Source organism: Vombatus ursinus, unplaced genomic scaffold, assembly GCF_900497805.2.
Source record: "Vombatus ursinus unplaced genomic scaffold, bare-nosed wombat genome assembly UNPS02014789.1, whole genome shotgun sequence".
Classification (NCBI taxonomy): Eukaryota; Metazoa; Chordata; class Mammalia; order Diprotodontia; family Vombatidae; genus Vombatus; species Vombatus ursinus.
In genome coordinates, this window is record NW_020954567.1 from 11,264,512 (window position 1) to 11,281,457 (window position 16,946).

Here is a 16,946-nt window from a genome sequence, read left to right on the forward strand (position 1 = left end):
CTCCTTTCCAAAGAACTTGTTGTTCCTTGCACGTAACAGTCCATCTCCCAAATCTGAGAATTTCGCCTGACTGTCTTCCACGCCTGAAACACTTTGCTTTCTCACCTCCACCTTCTAGCTGCCCTAGCATCTTTCAAGTCTCAACTAAAGGTTCACATTCTACAAGATGTCTTTCTCGGTCTTACTTAATTTTTGTGTCTTCCCTCCGAGACTATCCTAGGTGATCCTATATACATATATATATATCTATATAGATATATATATAGATGGATATATATACATACACACATACACACATATATGTATGTATGTGTGTGTGTATAAATTTATATCTATATCTATCTATACATATACATATATATATATATATATATATATATCTTGTTTGTATATAACTGTTTGCTTGTTGTCCTCCCTCATTGGAATATGAGCTCTTTGACAGTAGCTTTTTAAAAATTTTGTTTTACCTTTCTTTTGATTTCCAGCACCTAGCACAGTGCCTGGAAAGTAGTAGGTACTTAATAAATGATAGTTGGCTGAATGATTCTTGAAGACCAGTGACTAGGTTCTAGAGAAGTGGTTGCCTGCTTCAGCAGGTGGAATATCCACGTTGATGAAATCTCAGATACCCAAAATTTTGAAGATTTTTTGTTATTATTATCTCTTTTCAGTTATAAATTCTATGCTCCCATGATCCTAATCCTTCAGATATGGATTCCAATCATATTTATGACTCTAGGTTATATGGTCATACAGAACAAGTAATGTGTCAGAAATACTATAGATAGAAAGTTTCTATTTGATGTTAGGTGATTTCTACACCACATTGCAATACCTGCTAAAGATGTAAAATTGCTATTGACTTTAATTGATTAATTAAAAAGTCTTTAGAATCCAAGAGGTAGTAAAATAGTAAAGCTTCTCTCTAAGCTGTAGCGACTGTATATTCTTACTGTAAGAAAAGTAAGTGTACTTTTAATGTTACCAAAGGAATATCCTCAAATCACTTGTCCCAATTCTTGATTTGAAGAATTAAATCATCGTAGCTATTGTACTGCTCTCAGGAGCCACTTTGTTATAATGCTTACCTTCTGAAGTGCCTTGTTGGTGAGTTGCTTTTATATTTCAGGAAGGAGGTAGAAAAGGGAACAAGCATTTATTCAGCCCCTACTAGATGTAGGACTGTGCTAAGTGCTTTACAAATTGTAACATTCTTCGAATAGGACCACCGTGTACCAAATTCCTTACAAAAACAAGTAGTGAAATAGCAATTTCCCATTAAGGAGGGGGGAAAGGAATGGACAATCTATAAATATTAATTGATATAATATTAATATAGTGTTTATCTCTGTCCATTTAGTAGATACTACATTCACATGACAAGACTAATAGAGCATGCTTTCTGCATAAGCTCACCAGAATGTAAACACCCTCTTTCTTTTCAGTTTAGCTAGCACTGCTTCAAACAAAATTTAAACAACATCTTATACCCAACTGGCCAATTCAGCTCTGTCTTAATGGCATTTTTTTAAAAATGAAATCAGTGTCAGAGATGTAAACTTAAACTGTTGACACTATAAAAAAGGGAAATTTTAAAGTACTTCTGTTTTGTCACTTCGAGACTATTATAAGTCTCTCACACCAGACAATTGAGTAATTATTGAACCAAAAGCCGGGGGAAAAAAGCAAAGTACTGCACTTGTGTATTTTATGTATTTAAAGAACAGTGAATCCTTTTCCTCATGACATCATTGTGACCATTGCAAAGTTAACCATCGGCCCCTACAGTGTGAAATCCAGTCATTGCATAATGTACGAAAACACTTGGTTAAATCCCTGAAACTTATTTTAGTAGATCAAAAGCTGCCCTGTTGTGGAATGCAATAAACCCCCTCTGTCTGAGGTTTTTTCAGTAATATTACAATTCTTTGGAGAACTAAGGCCCCATTATTCTCGAAAGTAGTCTCTTGTTTCTGATAAAGCCCAATGTGGAGACTTTTATTGCCTTATTGAAAAGTTGGCATGATCTTTGCAATAGAATCCGGTTTCCCTCATTCATTCCTGTACCCTTCATTAACTCCTCAGGAAAACTAGGAATGTTAACAAACAGCCATGTCTATGGCAACCTAGTGTTCGACTGTAGCTGAACAATACAAAAACAAACCAGGCACCTCGCCACAATAATTTATCCGTATCTTTGGCTATTTTCTTTATTCAGTGCAGCTTATGATAGCAATAATAGCCCCTGGATCAGACAAGGTCTCTGTGGTCTCTAATTAGCATTATTTTCCAGGAAATAACCTTTCTTTGGGGGATTATTGCTTCACCACTGTATAGTCCCAGAGTACCCAGAAGGTTTCTTTTTATGTTGTTTTTCCCTCTGTGCCTTTCATGAGCTTAAAAACTAGCTGCCAGTTATCTAGCCTGACCTGTTATTCTGCCCCATTCTCATCCTGTCCCCCACATGCTTATATTTTAGTTATAGCACTCTTTGACCACAACATCTTTGCTAGAAATTCCTTTAGGGCCCCTTGCAAGAGGGTTTCAGAACGATCCCTGCCCATATCCCTTCACTTCTCTCACTCCCCCTTAGGACTTGCCCTTGTGAGGACTTGGGCTGCCCTGGTAGTAATGAATCATTGTTTTTATTTTTTAAACCATATGTGAGTTAAATTCGTTGATATAAATCACACTCTTGCAGTTTCAGTTTGAAACAGGATATCCATTTACCAGCTGACTACTACTGCTCTCTGTATCTCTATCCAGATTCCCTTCTTTAAAAAATGACTACATCTTTGTGACCAACCTTTCCAGCCCCAATTTCTCAAATGTGGACTACTGTTTATTTTGGCTATATCCCCACTATACAGTCAGCACTCTCCATACCAGCCCATGGAAAAACTCATAATTAAAAAAAAATAAAGGAATACAGATGTTTGTCGTAACGTGTTCTGCTTACTCTCCCACCCACTTCTTCCCTCTACACTCTTTTCCATTTTTTCTTCTCCTTCTTCTTCTTCTTAGAAGCCAAGGATACAATGTTTGTTTAAAAACACATTGGCTGTTGAAACTTTCCACTCTTTGGCATGTTGGAGGAAGGGCTGTCATAAAAGGGCAAATAGACATGTTAAATGGCTTGTCTTTCATGCTAACAGTTCAGTTATTACCCGTTCATGAGAAGTGGGGGTGGGAAATGACTCCTTTTGGCTCTGTCCCCATCCCCAAACTATTTTGAGTAGAAAGAAAGAATCATTTTGTAATAATTTTCTGCTGTTATGAATTTATGATTTCAGTCCATTTTAGTTGACCTTCTGAATTGACCATGTATTCTGAAATCTTGTGTCTATGTTTGCTGTTAATATGTTGAATTAAGTGCCTCATTTTGGTTTTGCTATAGCAAGAGGTTCCACAACTTTGAAACAAATCAAAGTTTAACATATTTCCTTCTTTTTTTTTCCTTGCGGCTACATGCACAGGGGAGCAACAAAGTAAGTTCTTTGTCCTGTTGCAGCTTATTCTCCCTCTTTTATATTTATCTTGCCAATTTTTTGGTCAGGAGACCTAGCATTCTGTGCAATTTCAAATGACTATTGTCTGTCACAATGTTCAAATGATATAATATGTTTTCAAACATCAGTGAAAAAATTACTTGAAGTACCATAATGACCCTTCTGTTCTAACATTTTGGAAGGGAAATGTTTAGTGTTCTTCAGGCCTGGTTTATAAGGAAATTCAGAGAAGCTGATATTGTGAGGGAATGAAGTGACACTGAGAGCAAAGATTATGAAGATTTAATAATAAGGACCCTTCTGAGGAAAGGTTACTACAATCTGATGAAACTCATTGCAGCTGGGTTTTTTGACCAAATATCAAAGCTCCCATGTTAATGGGCAGTTATAAAAACCCCAAACTAGAGTCTTAAATAACAGGATTGCTGGTATTATTGGCTAAACTGAACTAGATCAGTACTCTAGCTTTGAAGGTACCTTAAAATGGATGGAGGAGGGTGGGGTCAACATTTGACTTGGCTTCCGCACCCTTGATGCATTCCAGCTGGACAGAAGCAGAAGGGTGTGGGGAAGAGAGGGGGAGAATTGAAATGTGTATGATAGATTTTGTGAAACCAGGCAACACATATAAATGTTGAAATCGTTTTCATGCTGTGCTAGTAGATAAAGTAGTAATTTAATAATTTGCTGAATTGTTGTTTGTAAAGCTTTTAATTCTGCTTATCTAAAAGGTGAAAACTACATATTGTATACTTTAAAACTATAACATTATTATTGAGGGGGAAGATATCCAACGTGTTGACTTTTCTTGGTGTTTTCTCGGACACTCGTCCGGTGTTTCATCCAGTGTTGCCCATTTAAGGGTCACTGTTGAACGCAGTAGGGATTGAACTGGATGAGGACCACTTTAAATGGGCCAGCTTGTGTGTTGTAGCCCAGCTGGAGTTCATCAGACTTGCTCCTCATCAGCTCTACATATAGAATATAAAACAAATGTGGGAAATCGTTTGCAGCTTGATTCAGTGGAATGTTTGAAAATGCACTATGTTGAGTAAATGGTTTACATTGAAAATGTGTCACCTTATAAATATCTTGAATATATGAATGGAATATTGACATAACTTCTTGTGACCCAGGTAATAATGTGGCTAAGGTAAAGTAATATCACAACAGAAGAACAAAATCAGCATTCCTTAAGGAATCAGGAGGTGAACTGAGCCCATTACAATGCTTTTTAAATAAAAGGTGTCTAATGAGTTTGAAGGTGGCCTAGAAATTCTGGAAAAGAAAGAGATGATTATATTCGCTAATATGTTCATGCTATCCTTTTTTATTCTTTAAGAAAATGTGATGGGACTATGTGTGTGTTCCCATAGTAGCTAATGCATTACTTTAAAAAAAAAACCTCTAATTTCTTGAGTATGAAGGATTTTCCATATCAGAAATTTTATTCATTTATAGTATTAGACTGTTTTCCTGAAAGTTCACAAATTTGCCAGAGTAGCCTGCTTTTTAAAATACTTTAAGTTAATCAATAGCAATCTAACATGGAGTGTGAATATGCTTAGGGTTAGGGAATGAATGGTTAAAATGTGGGAGAACATTAATTTCTTTGAGGGCCAGAATGGTGTATTTGGAGGGATGGCCTCAGAACAAGGAAAATCTGGTTTTAAATCCTTCCTCTGACGTGTACTGGCTTTGTGACACTCAGCAAGTCACTTAACATCTCAGTCCCCCAAATAACTTTCTTAAAACTCTCAGATGAAGAGATGTTGCTAATCTCCATCAGTAAGGGTAGTTTCTTCATCCGAGGGGTCCCTAAACAAATGAAATCACAAACCCACAGCCTATCCCTATTAATTCCTTTAATAAGATAGTATTTCCTAGAATAGTATTTCCCAAATTACTTCTCATTTCACCATTTTACTGATAACTGATAAGAGCTGATACACTTGCAGAAATGAAGCATCGAGCTCCACACTCACTGGCAGGATGTTTATCTATTCTAGTAAACTTCATTATCAAACATGAATGAGGAATGTTATACTTAGATTAATAAAATATTATGTTAAAAAAACTTTTACTATAGAGAAAGAACTAATTTTCTAAGAATTATAATAAATAACACAACACTAAAAATCTAAAATGAATGGAATTGGATCATTAATAATCCAGAAATCACTTCAGGATTTTTTATAGTTAGTGCCCTGAGCAGCATAGTTCTGAACATCAATTATTACTGTACAGGCAAACCACAGGAGTGCTAGTTAATACAGAGTTCTGGTTGTCGTAATGCCAGGCAAACAAACTTTATTGTATTTTCTTAAAGTTATGGAAGGGGACCTTTGGAAAGTATAGTATCATAAATTTTGAGCTCAAAGAGACCTTAAATATCCTAAGTCCATCACCTTCTTTTTATAGGTGAAGAAACTGAGTCCCAAAAAATTTAAGTGAGTTGCCCAAAGACTTAAAAGTATTAGACAGCAGAGCCAGGATTTGAAGGCAGGTCTTTTAAGTAATTTCTAACAAAAAAAATCTAAATCTAACATTCTTTTCACTACACAGCATAATGCTTTTTAAATTCTCTAATGCTGTTTTATAACATATCCCTACTTTGTTTTTAATTCGTTAAAAATTAAATGTGAGTTATTTATGAATACGAGCTTGTGTGAAAATATACACTGAAAATAAGCAAGTTATGGTGAACACAGACCCTTGCATGAGCAAGCTTATATGCATAACGGACAGCACATCTGTATGCCATTTTCTTTTAACTTACAATTTTGGTATAAATGGAATGCATTGGAACACAAGCCATGCAGTCTCCAGAGGAAAGAACTAGATTTTTAGGCATTTCAGTCCTGCTCTCCTCACTCATACTGGAAGAAAATTCTGTCCAAAAATGTCACCAAGACAGTATATATGACTTGCTACTTTTCATTAGCCAACTGTTAAAGGTGACTCAACTTTGTTTTCTCAAAAACCACTCTCTTTAGTAATTGAGAGGGAGAGGAAAATAGGGATATTAAGTGTTTATTAAGCACCTAGACATGCCTAATAACAAGCTAGATGTGCTAATTAAGCACATTTGAGACTTTCATTTATGATTTGTTTTACATTGGTACCTCTAATAAACTAAAAGTATGGTGAAAGCCTCCAGCACATTGGATAGATATATTGTGAAAGATTATAGGGAAATACAGATAATAATTGAACCAGATGAGAAGAGACTGGAGAGGATGTGATGTGTCAGTAAAAGGAATACACACACCAATGAAATCACAGATTTCTGAAAGTATTAAAATCATGTTGGTTTTTTGTAAAATGGCTAATATAAAAATATTTGGCATAACTTCACATGTATAATTCATATCATATGACTTGCCTTCCCAGTGGGTAGGGGAGGGATAGAATGGAGGTAAATAATTTGGAACTCAATTTTTAAAAATGAATGCTAAAAATAAAGAAGTAAAAAAGTATTAAAATCTGCAAAATTTTTTATGTCAACTAGCTATGAGAGGCTATGATTATATTGGATGAAGAGCTGGCCTTGGAGATAATGAGATCTGGGTCCAAGACCTATGTCTGACAAACTGGCTGAGCAACCCTGGGCAAGTCATTTAGCTGCCCTCCTTAGAAAGCCCCAAGAGGCTCTCTAAGACTATCAGTTGCAAAGCATGTACTCATCTGCTTTGAAAGTGGTAGTTTCTCATGAGCAACTCCCTATACCAATTGAATCATAGATCTACTCCTCCCCCAAACCCACCCCCTTTCAAAAAAAAACAAAACCCAACCCTGGATATATAGCTATCAAACAAGAGAGTTCAAAATGGTGAATATTCTTCCATCATTCTAATAAAGTGAAATGGATTAATCCACATGCCATCAATGTGGAAAACATTATGTGTGGGAAAATATAAATCATTATTGGAATAAATCTAATCCAGTCTTCTCATTTTATAGGTGAGGAAACTGAGACTAAGAAATTAAGTGATGAATAGAACCCAGATCTTTTAATTCTCTACCCAGGGCTCTTCCCTCTTTCTAATGCTCCCTCTCTTTCAGTATATTTTGTATTTCACATACTACTTCTCATTTTCTCAATGAGAATTCTCTTTAAAATCTTAGTCTACTTTACTTTTTTAAAATTAAAATTGCATTTTGGGGATAAATACTCAAAACTATAATGGAAAAACTCATGATAGAAGTTTGTCTGAATTTATGTCATGAGTATGTAATGGCTACAAGGGACCCAGATCCATTTTCTTCTTCTTTGGATGCTATTGTTTCAATTTTTTCTTCTGCTTTTAAAAAACAAAATTATTGTTTTGAAAAGAGATCAGTTGCTCAGGGAAAAAAAAATTCTTGCCAGGTCCATTACTTGTTTTTCCCCCTTGAAAATGTTTTACTGTTGGCATAGTGACATCCTTAATTGCTTAGGTTAGTCTATCTCCTCCCTGGATGAATTTCACTGGATCAGGGATTTCAGTTCAACTGTTTTGTTAAGAGGACCGGACATGTGGGATTGCCTGAGTCAGTCTTAGGAATGTGAGTGTATATATGCAACTCCAGGATGATTTTTTTTAAAGGAGCACCAATGTGATTCTGTATTAGTTGAGTTCTTCCCTAATATTTCCATCTGAAAAGCGACATTTCAAAAATTTAGTCTAACTTTAAATAAAAATGAATCTCTACTATTTTTGTCCTGCTTTCCTTGAATGAGGCTACCCCCCTTTTTTAATGTGATGCTTTATTACCTTCAAATTACAAGTTCCTCTTTATATTTGCCCACTTTTGTTTGTATTCCCCCAGTAAAGCAGATAGAAAATTCCAAAAACTTAGGTGCAGTTTCCTCGCTTTTAACTAGAAAAAGGTGATTCTTGAACTAAGTAGAGATACTAAATGATTAAATAAATACATCTTTTCAACTTGATGGAGAAAACCTAGTTTCAGGAATAGAATCCTACTAGAAATGTTCTCAAATTTCAGATTGATTTTGGTGGAGGAAATGAGTTGTTTCACATATGTTAGAACTAGATGAAAGAACATTAAGCTCAGAAAGGAATGCTTCAAATGTTAATATGTGAAGAGAAACAGATTAAATTAAACTGCTTCCCTTGTGACCTTTTCAAATAGCTTTAAAGGAAAAATTTACAATCATTTTCATAAACCTTGGTCATGTCCAACTGAAGGACAGTTGTTTGTCCCAGCAGCAGCAGCAACACAATGGTGACTGCCCAGAGTAGTGAGAAAGCTCATATATGGATGAGAAGTGAGAGAGAGGCATTCCAGAATAGAGGAAATGAAATAAACTGCTTTCTAAGTCATCATTCATTCTTCTAGTTATATAAGTAAATTTATCAAAACAAAGTTTTGGTCTTATTTGTCAGAGGACTTTGATATTTTAAAAGGAAAAACCAATAGGGAAACCTAGTTAGGCTACTTTAAAGAAAAAAAAATACATCAAATTACTCTCCTAGCATGTGTCTATAAACCTGGTTGACTTTGTCAAGTTCTATCAATGGGAAAGACAGTGTTAGAGTTACAAACTTTGAGATCTGTATGACTTAAGATAAACAATGGGTGGGAAATATAAAGAGTCTTTTAGGTTTTTATCTATAGCAATAATTTGCAAAGGCATAGCATGTGCCAAACAGAACAGCATCAAAATACATTACATTCATGTTACCAGATGTTGAATATATGTAACATTTCCACAGACTATACCCTACAGTTCTTATTCTCTATCTCCATATGTCTCCTCTTGGGTCTGAATAAGGTTTATATAAGAGAGTGAAGATAGATTAATTAAAATCATTCACCACTACTGGAAAAAATAATTCAAAATGAATTCTTCTTAACAGTGGATCAGTAAGTATCAGTTTTAGAGATGAGGGATGGCTCATTACTAGAGCATAGCTTTAGCCCCTCTAAGGTATAAAGTACCATCACATTTTCAGAAAATTCCAAATTGTTTTTGTCCAAGCAATCTAGTTAGGTTTGCATATTTCTTTTGTGTAATTCCTCTATGTGCTTCTCACCCTATTTTCCTGGAGCGGGTCTAAGGAATTTAATTGCTTGGAATATAGGCAGAGACCATATGGTTCCCTAAGTTTGTTCATAAAAGTTTCATTACCCAATAAGGATATCATTAAAGTTAAAAGAAAAGATGAAAACTCACTAGCCTCAAAAGTGTTACTTCCATGTCGATGAAAAATTGAATTGTCTATCTTAATTATCTCAACGCTATTAAGCATTTCTTTCTTTCTTTCTAGCTTCCCAGGACTTAGAATACTATTGTTTATCCCCATTCTTCACCTCTGAGTTTAAGAACTAACAAGTGGTGGGTGGATGATGTAGGGGAAGGATTCAGTTTGCTGATAGGAGATTTGAAGAAGGTAACAATTCACTGTGTACTCTGTCCCCATCCACACAAATCTGGCTAAGTAGAATCTCTAGAGCATTATATATTAATTTCCCAAAAGTATAGGGAATTCATAGAAATACAAAACAGCACTTTCTTACTATGCTCCACAGCAGTTGACTTTGAAGGGTACTGTAACCTTGTTTTCAGTTCAACTTTATATTGTGTTTTCTTGAGGCAGAGAGCATTGAATGAGAACTAGAACTAATTAGGCACATAGCTAATAAGTTTGTTTGCCATTTTCTTGCAAATTAGAGAAGAAAGCATTATAATGTGACATGTTATTTAAAAAACATAAAATATTAATTCAGTCTCAATTAGAGACAGTATGGCTGATGAATAAAAAGCAAGGGTTAGAGTCAGGAAGACCAGGATTTAAATTCTGCCCTTGAAACCATAGCTTTTGTGACTCTAAGCAAGCCATTTGACTTCTGTTGGCCTCAAGCAACTACAAAGGACTTTTATTTAGTAAGTCATGGACAGGTGGTGATCTGCGCAGGTGAAGAGAGTTCCCACACACTGAAGAAATCATAGCTTCTTATATGTATTCATAAAATACTATGTAAAAGTTAAAAATATTGTTCCATATAAAATATAGGGACTCCCATTGTACTTCACAAACAAATCATTAAGCATTCATTAGGTAACTTCCCTGTGCCAGGCATGGAGCTAGGACCTGGGGATACAAAGACTAGAATGAAACAATCTTGCCTTCAGGGAGCTTACATTCTATTGGAGGGGACTTGTGCACAGATAAGGCTATACAAAATAGATACCCCCCAAAAAATAATAATACAGGGTAATTTTGGGGAACAGCTCTGGTAGCCAAAGGGATCAGGAAATGTTGTGTGTAGGGGACAGCAAAAAGGCCAGCGTGGACCATAAAGTACATGAAGAAGAGTAATTTCTTTTTTTTTTCTTTTGCCAATTGGGGTTAAGTGACTTGCCCAGGGTCACACAGCTAGTAAGTGTAAAGTGTTTGGTCTGAGGCCAGATTTGAACCCAAGTCCTCCTGACTTCAGGCCCAGTGCTCTATCCAGTGTGCCACCTAGCTGCCCCAAGAAGAGTAATTTCTAATATGAAAAGAAAGGAAAGGTGTGTTGGAACTAGGTCACAAATGTCTTTGAAATGCCACTGGAGTTCATATTTGCATAGTAGCCAAGTCTGAAACTCCTCAAAAAATTCTGTTAGGCTTCTTCCACTCCTAATACTGCTTCTGGGTAAAACAAAAATTCAGGAACAATGTACATACTATCTCAGGGGCCTCAAGAAGAAGCAATACAGATTCTTGAGGATGGAAAAGAATGAGTTCCAGGGGACTTTCTGAACTCTGATGACACTATCCCCGAACTTTCAAAGTTCGGGGATAGTGTCACCAGGGTCTGAAGGGACATGGAGGTCAAGGCTGGAGTGCTGGTTTGACTGGCCTGGCACATGATGCCTCTTGTCTCTCCTTCAGGGTGCCTTACTGCTTCATCTAGGCTGGCCTTCCTGCCTGCCCTGTGTCTGGCATCTGATTGGCAGGAGTAACTTATGCTGTGAGGGCTAAAATAAAAGCTGGATTGGAAGTTGGGAGTTGGAGTTTGGGGGGAGCTGCCACTCCTAGGGCTTCTGTGCTCATCTGCCAAGGGTTCTTGGTCATGAATTGTTGCTTGTATTTATGAGGAAGGTAGACTCTTTCTTCATGCTGATTTCTTCCCTTTATGGTGGCTATTGAGACTTGGCTGGAAACAGGTCTGGTGGTTTGGGAGACACAACTATTCTGAAGGTTCTTGGTTTCACGGTCCTGGGCTATCTCCACTGGGGTCTGAGGGAAGACAGTGGTCAAAGTAGTCGTAGTGATTTAACTTGCCTGACATATGCTGCCTCCTATCTCTCTCTCAAGATACCTTGCTGCTTCAGCTAGGCCAGTGTGGTGCCAAGGCTAGTTTGCCTGCTCATGTTTAGCAGTTGGTTCCCAATTGGTGGGGAAGGCTAGCCCCTTCCTCCATCAGAGTTGTTTGCCTAGATGATTATTTTTCTGAATAGTCCTTGTAGTCAGGATTCTAATAATAAGAATCATAATTGTTGACATTTATATATAATTCAAGTTGATATGTGTTGTTGTTCAGTCATTGAGTCACGTTCGACTCTTCATGACCATGTGGACAATACTGTCCATGGGATTTTCTTGGCAAAGATACTGGAGTGGTTTGCCATTTCCTTCCCCAGTGGATTAAGGCAAACAGAGGTTACGTGACTTGCCCAGGATCACATCACACAGCTATTAAGTGTGTAAGCTAGTAAGAGACCGGATTTGAAATCAGGTCTTCCTGACTCCAGGCCTACCATTCTATCCATGAATCGCCTAACTACCTCCAAGATTTATATGTACATAGACATATATATATATATATATATATGTGTGTGTGTGTGTGTGTGTGTGTGTGCATGTGTATGTAGATATGTGATTATATATATATATGTGTATGTGTGTGTGTGTGTGTGTGTGTGTGTGTATATGAATAATCTTATGAGACCATTACAATAGCCCTCTATTAGTGGTATTATCTCACTATATAAATGAGGAAATAGGCTCTAAATGTTGAATGACTAGCTCATGATGATATATCTAGTACGTATCAGAAATAGGATTTAAGCCTACACCAAAGACCAATACTAAGACTGTTTTTCCCAAATATTATATTCTCTACCAATGTGCACAATTTCTCAAACTATATTCCATCCATTATGACTAGAAATACTGGTGAAAATATTAATCCCAACAGTATTTTCCTCTAAAATTCATGATATATATATGTGTGTGTGTGTGTATGTATAAAACATACTAATTAAATGTAGTAATTTTATGAGAAAATGAGTTTAATTTCCTATATTTTATTCCAAAATGTTCCACACTGACCTTTTCAGGAATATATTATCCTTCTAATTTCTCTTTCCCAAATCCAATATATTTCAATTTAATTCAATTCCATAAGCATTTATTAATTGCCTTCCCTAAGTAAGGCACTGTGCTAGATGCTGGAGACAAAATAAAATAATCCCTGCCCTTAAGGACTTTATGTCCAACTAGAGGGGTATACATCTACACAGATTAAAAACAACAACAACTCAGCAGAGGCTCTAGGCTTACTCTCTTAAGCCCCACTCACACTGGCAAGTCAGGTCCCCAAAGGGCAGATGTCTCCCTTCAGGATTTTTGGGGAGCCCTGAAGGATTGGAGGTGTCTTCCTAATGCTCTTTCTGACAAGATTCCATTGGTATGCTTTCCATTGATATCCTTTAGCTATGAATAATTAACTTTTAGGAACTTCCATTCACTAAGTTAATATAGTAAGAACAATTACAGTAAAAACAATCACAACATACAATTACAATATAGTGAGAACAATCACACACACACACACACACACACACACCAGCTCTAGGAAAACACTTTCAAAAATGTACAGAGTTCATGGCAACAGAGGCTCAAGATTAGAGAGCCCATATGGCAAAGGGAAAGTCAACTCCTGGTCCTCCTTTTGCTGGAAATCTTTTTCCCCTATCACAAAATCCCCATAGGGTTTGGTGCAGCTTTCTGCTGGGCTCCTTGGAGAATCCTGAAGCTACCTTTCCTCAGTGTATCTAATTTGTCCTTGGCCGCCCCCATGCAGACACTGCCATTAGACCCTGATGTTCTGAGAGCACTGCTAGGACATCACTAAGAAGTCCAATTCTTTTAGTGTTTCATAGTTTACAAGGTCATTCCCTAGATAAAGGGGGAGGGAGGAGATAGAGGCTCTTTTTCTTCCCCTAAAACTAGGCAATTCTCTCTCCCAGTCTTGGCTGGAACTACTTTCTCCTGACTCATCCCTAGAATGTTCAGACTCCAAACTAGCTTGCTGTTTAATACAAGACATATAGGACAAGACTGAATCTCCTCAACCAACCCAAATATACTTCCTGCGTGGCACCATTTCATTCCATCCAATGACTTCTTCAATAGACCTGTCTAGATTATGTTCACACCTACTACAGCCCTCTGTTGGTTGCTTCAATCAAGAAATCTAGGCCACCATTATTTATTAAGGTAGGGATACAATACTCCAAATAGATAGACAGGCAAGCAGACACACACACACACACACACACACAATACATATATATATAATATATATATATAATTTTAGGGAGAGAAGTATTAATTGGGACATTTAGGAAAAGCCTTGTGTGGAAGGTGGTACCTGAGCTAAGCCTTCAAGAAAGTTTGAAATTCCAAAAGGCAGATATGAGGAGAAAGAGGATTACAGACATAGGGGTAGCCTGGAAAACACTGGAGGTGGCTTGATCTTTTATTGTTTATTTGCTTGTTTTTTTCTTTCTGGAGATAGTAGAGAGCCATTGTGTGGTATTTAAACTCCATAAGTATCTGGCTCTAGCCTTGTTTTTTCAGGTACATATTGCATCGCTCCTCTTCACAAACTACATTCCAGCTAACCTGGTCTACTTTTGTATGGAGACAACTCTACACACAAAAATTTCATCTGCTGCCTCCATGTCTTTTCACAGAGAGATTGTGGAAGCAGAACAGACAAGATTAGCATCTGATTTCAGAAAACATTCCCAGATTTGTTTGGGAAATGTTACTGTAGTAAAATTTCCTCTCAGTTGTACTGCTGGGAAGCTAAGTTATTTGGGAGAGGGTACGTGCCATAAGTGTCCTCAGCACTTCAGGTACAGGGCATGCCTGGTGTGTCGTGCACATGATCCCCATCCATAGCCGGGGCACTACTTTCCATCTATTGGCAGAATACACTAAATTAGAGGCAAACACCTAAGAAGAAATTGATAGTCTCCTGAGTTCTGGCATTGCAAAACCTATGAACTAAAAAAAAATTGCTTTTTACCCTCCACAAACTACCTCAAACCCACTCATTTGCCCTGTCTCACTATGCTCTATCATGCTTCATTCTGTATTCTCTTTGGGGTCAGATTTAAAGCTCTGCTCTTTGTGCCATTAGCTTTGTCTAATTGAGCACTGTTCTTGGTTTACACAGGAGACAAAGGAATGTTTAGAAGGGCACCTACTAATGGGCAGCTAGGTGGAAAAGTGTCAGACTTGGAGTCAGGAAGGCTCACACTTCTTAGCTGTGTGACCCTGGGCAAGTCACTTAACCCTGTTGCCTCAGTTTCCTTATCTGTAAACTTCAGTGACAGAATGAATCACTTATCACTACTCTGCCTTATCAAATGAAAAATTATAGGCAATACAACTCCTGAATAATCTTTCCATGTGTTCCACCTCCCAATATAGGATTGAGTAATTATTATGCATTAATTCTACCTCCCTCTCTACTTCCCATGTTTTTTACTATATGAGAGAAGTGAAGATAAGGTTTGGAGAAGGAGAAAAGGAAGGTCTAGAGAATGGAAGCAACCGAGCAAAATTCAGAATTACGATGTTAGGGAGAATTTGTATTGAGTTGAAAGATGTATTTGGAGAACAGAGAGAAAAGCTAAGAATAAAAGGTAAGCATAAGCAAGTAATGAAAAGCAATAATTGGGGAATGCCACAAATTAGGTCCTTGTTGTTTTTGTCTTGCTAGAAATTCTTATGAAAATCTCATACAAAATAGTCAAAGGTGATAGAAGAAATGTGAAATAAAGGAATTAAATCAAGGACTCAGTTAAGAAAATCTCCAAGTTAATTCTATGAAAAGGGATTTAAATAAGTATACTTAAACAATAGGAGAATATTGAAAATGGGATAGATAAAAGATACAATATGAAACTGTATGTTTGTAACCTTTTTTGTGTCATGGACCCCTTTGGAAATCTGGTGAAGCTGATGAATGAACTCTGGCTCAGAGTAATGTTTTTAAATGCATCAAATAAAATATGTAGGATTGCAAAAGAAACCAATTACTTTGAAACACAGTTACCCCAAAAAAATTTTTTTAAAGTAATTCATGGTTACGAACCCCTTAACCTAGGCAGGTTAAGAACCCCTGCCTAGACTTTCTGGAGGGGATGTAAGATATAAGATGGAATCAAGATTAATAAAAAAATTAAAGGGATGTTTAAAAGAAGAAAAGAGGTAAGAGAAATATGTAGCAATAGTAGAACTGAAATTCTGAAATGCTATTGTTCTCCTTATTAATACTAGTATGGTTTTAATTCTGTGAACTCCTATCCATTTGGTTTGCTCGTTCAAAAATTTTTTTTCTCACTGTGTAACATATTGTTGGATAACGACATTGCAAGGTCCCAAACTCTCACATCCTTTTCTTGCTTGTGGCTCTCAATACTTTCTTTGTCTCAAGTGCTGACATTCTGTGTTCCCCAGCCTCTTCATCTTCCTAGACTAATCTTTCTTCCTTAAATTTCAGCTTTGTACTTGTCAGCACCACTGCCCCAGTTTGCTATATATACACTATTCTCTTCACTATATATACCAAGAATGTTCTATTTAGTTAGGTTTGTTGTGATAGTGTCAAACTGCAGTTCTTGTGAACTTTAGAACTAAGGTTTCACATACATCCCCATTTGATTCCAGACTAAGTTTAGGGGCCCTGATCATCTACCATTTATTTTTACAGTGAGGTCTAATTTAGTCCTAAACTAGAGATTTTTTTTTCTTTTGAAGAAAATGAGTCAGTTGATTCATTTGCAATAGATCCATCTGTTTGCTTGGCAGGAAATAGTTTGGAGTTGGAACAACAAAAGAGTGGCTTTAGGGCTAGAAAACTTCATCAAGAAACCAGGAGGGGCAGCTAGGTGGTGCCTTGGATAGAACACTTGTCCTTGAGTCAGGAGGACCTGAGTTCAAATCCAGCCTCAGACACGTAACACTCACTAGCTATGTGACTCTGGGCAAGTCGCTTAACCCCAATTGCAGAAAAAGAAAGGAAGGAAGGAAGGAAGGAAAGAAGGAAGGAAGGAAGGAAGAAAGCAAGCAAGCAAGCAAGCAATCAAGAAAGAAAGAAAGAAAGAAAGAAAGAAAGAAAGAAAGAAAGAAAGAAAGAAAGAAA

General features: G+C 36.8%; 1 protein-coding gene across 7 annotated transcripts in view; it reads left to right on the forward strand.

The window, feature by feature from the left end:
* DNM3 (dynamin 3) overlaps positions 1 to 16,946 on the forward strand; it is a 689,813-nt gene that overhangs the window by 468,773 nt on the left and 204,094 nt on the right. The window lies entirely within an intron of this gene.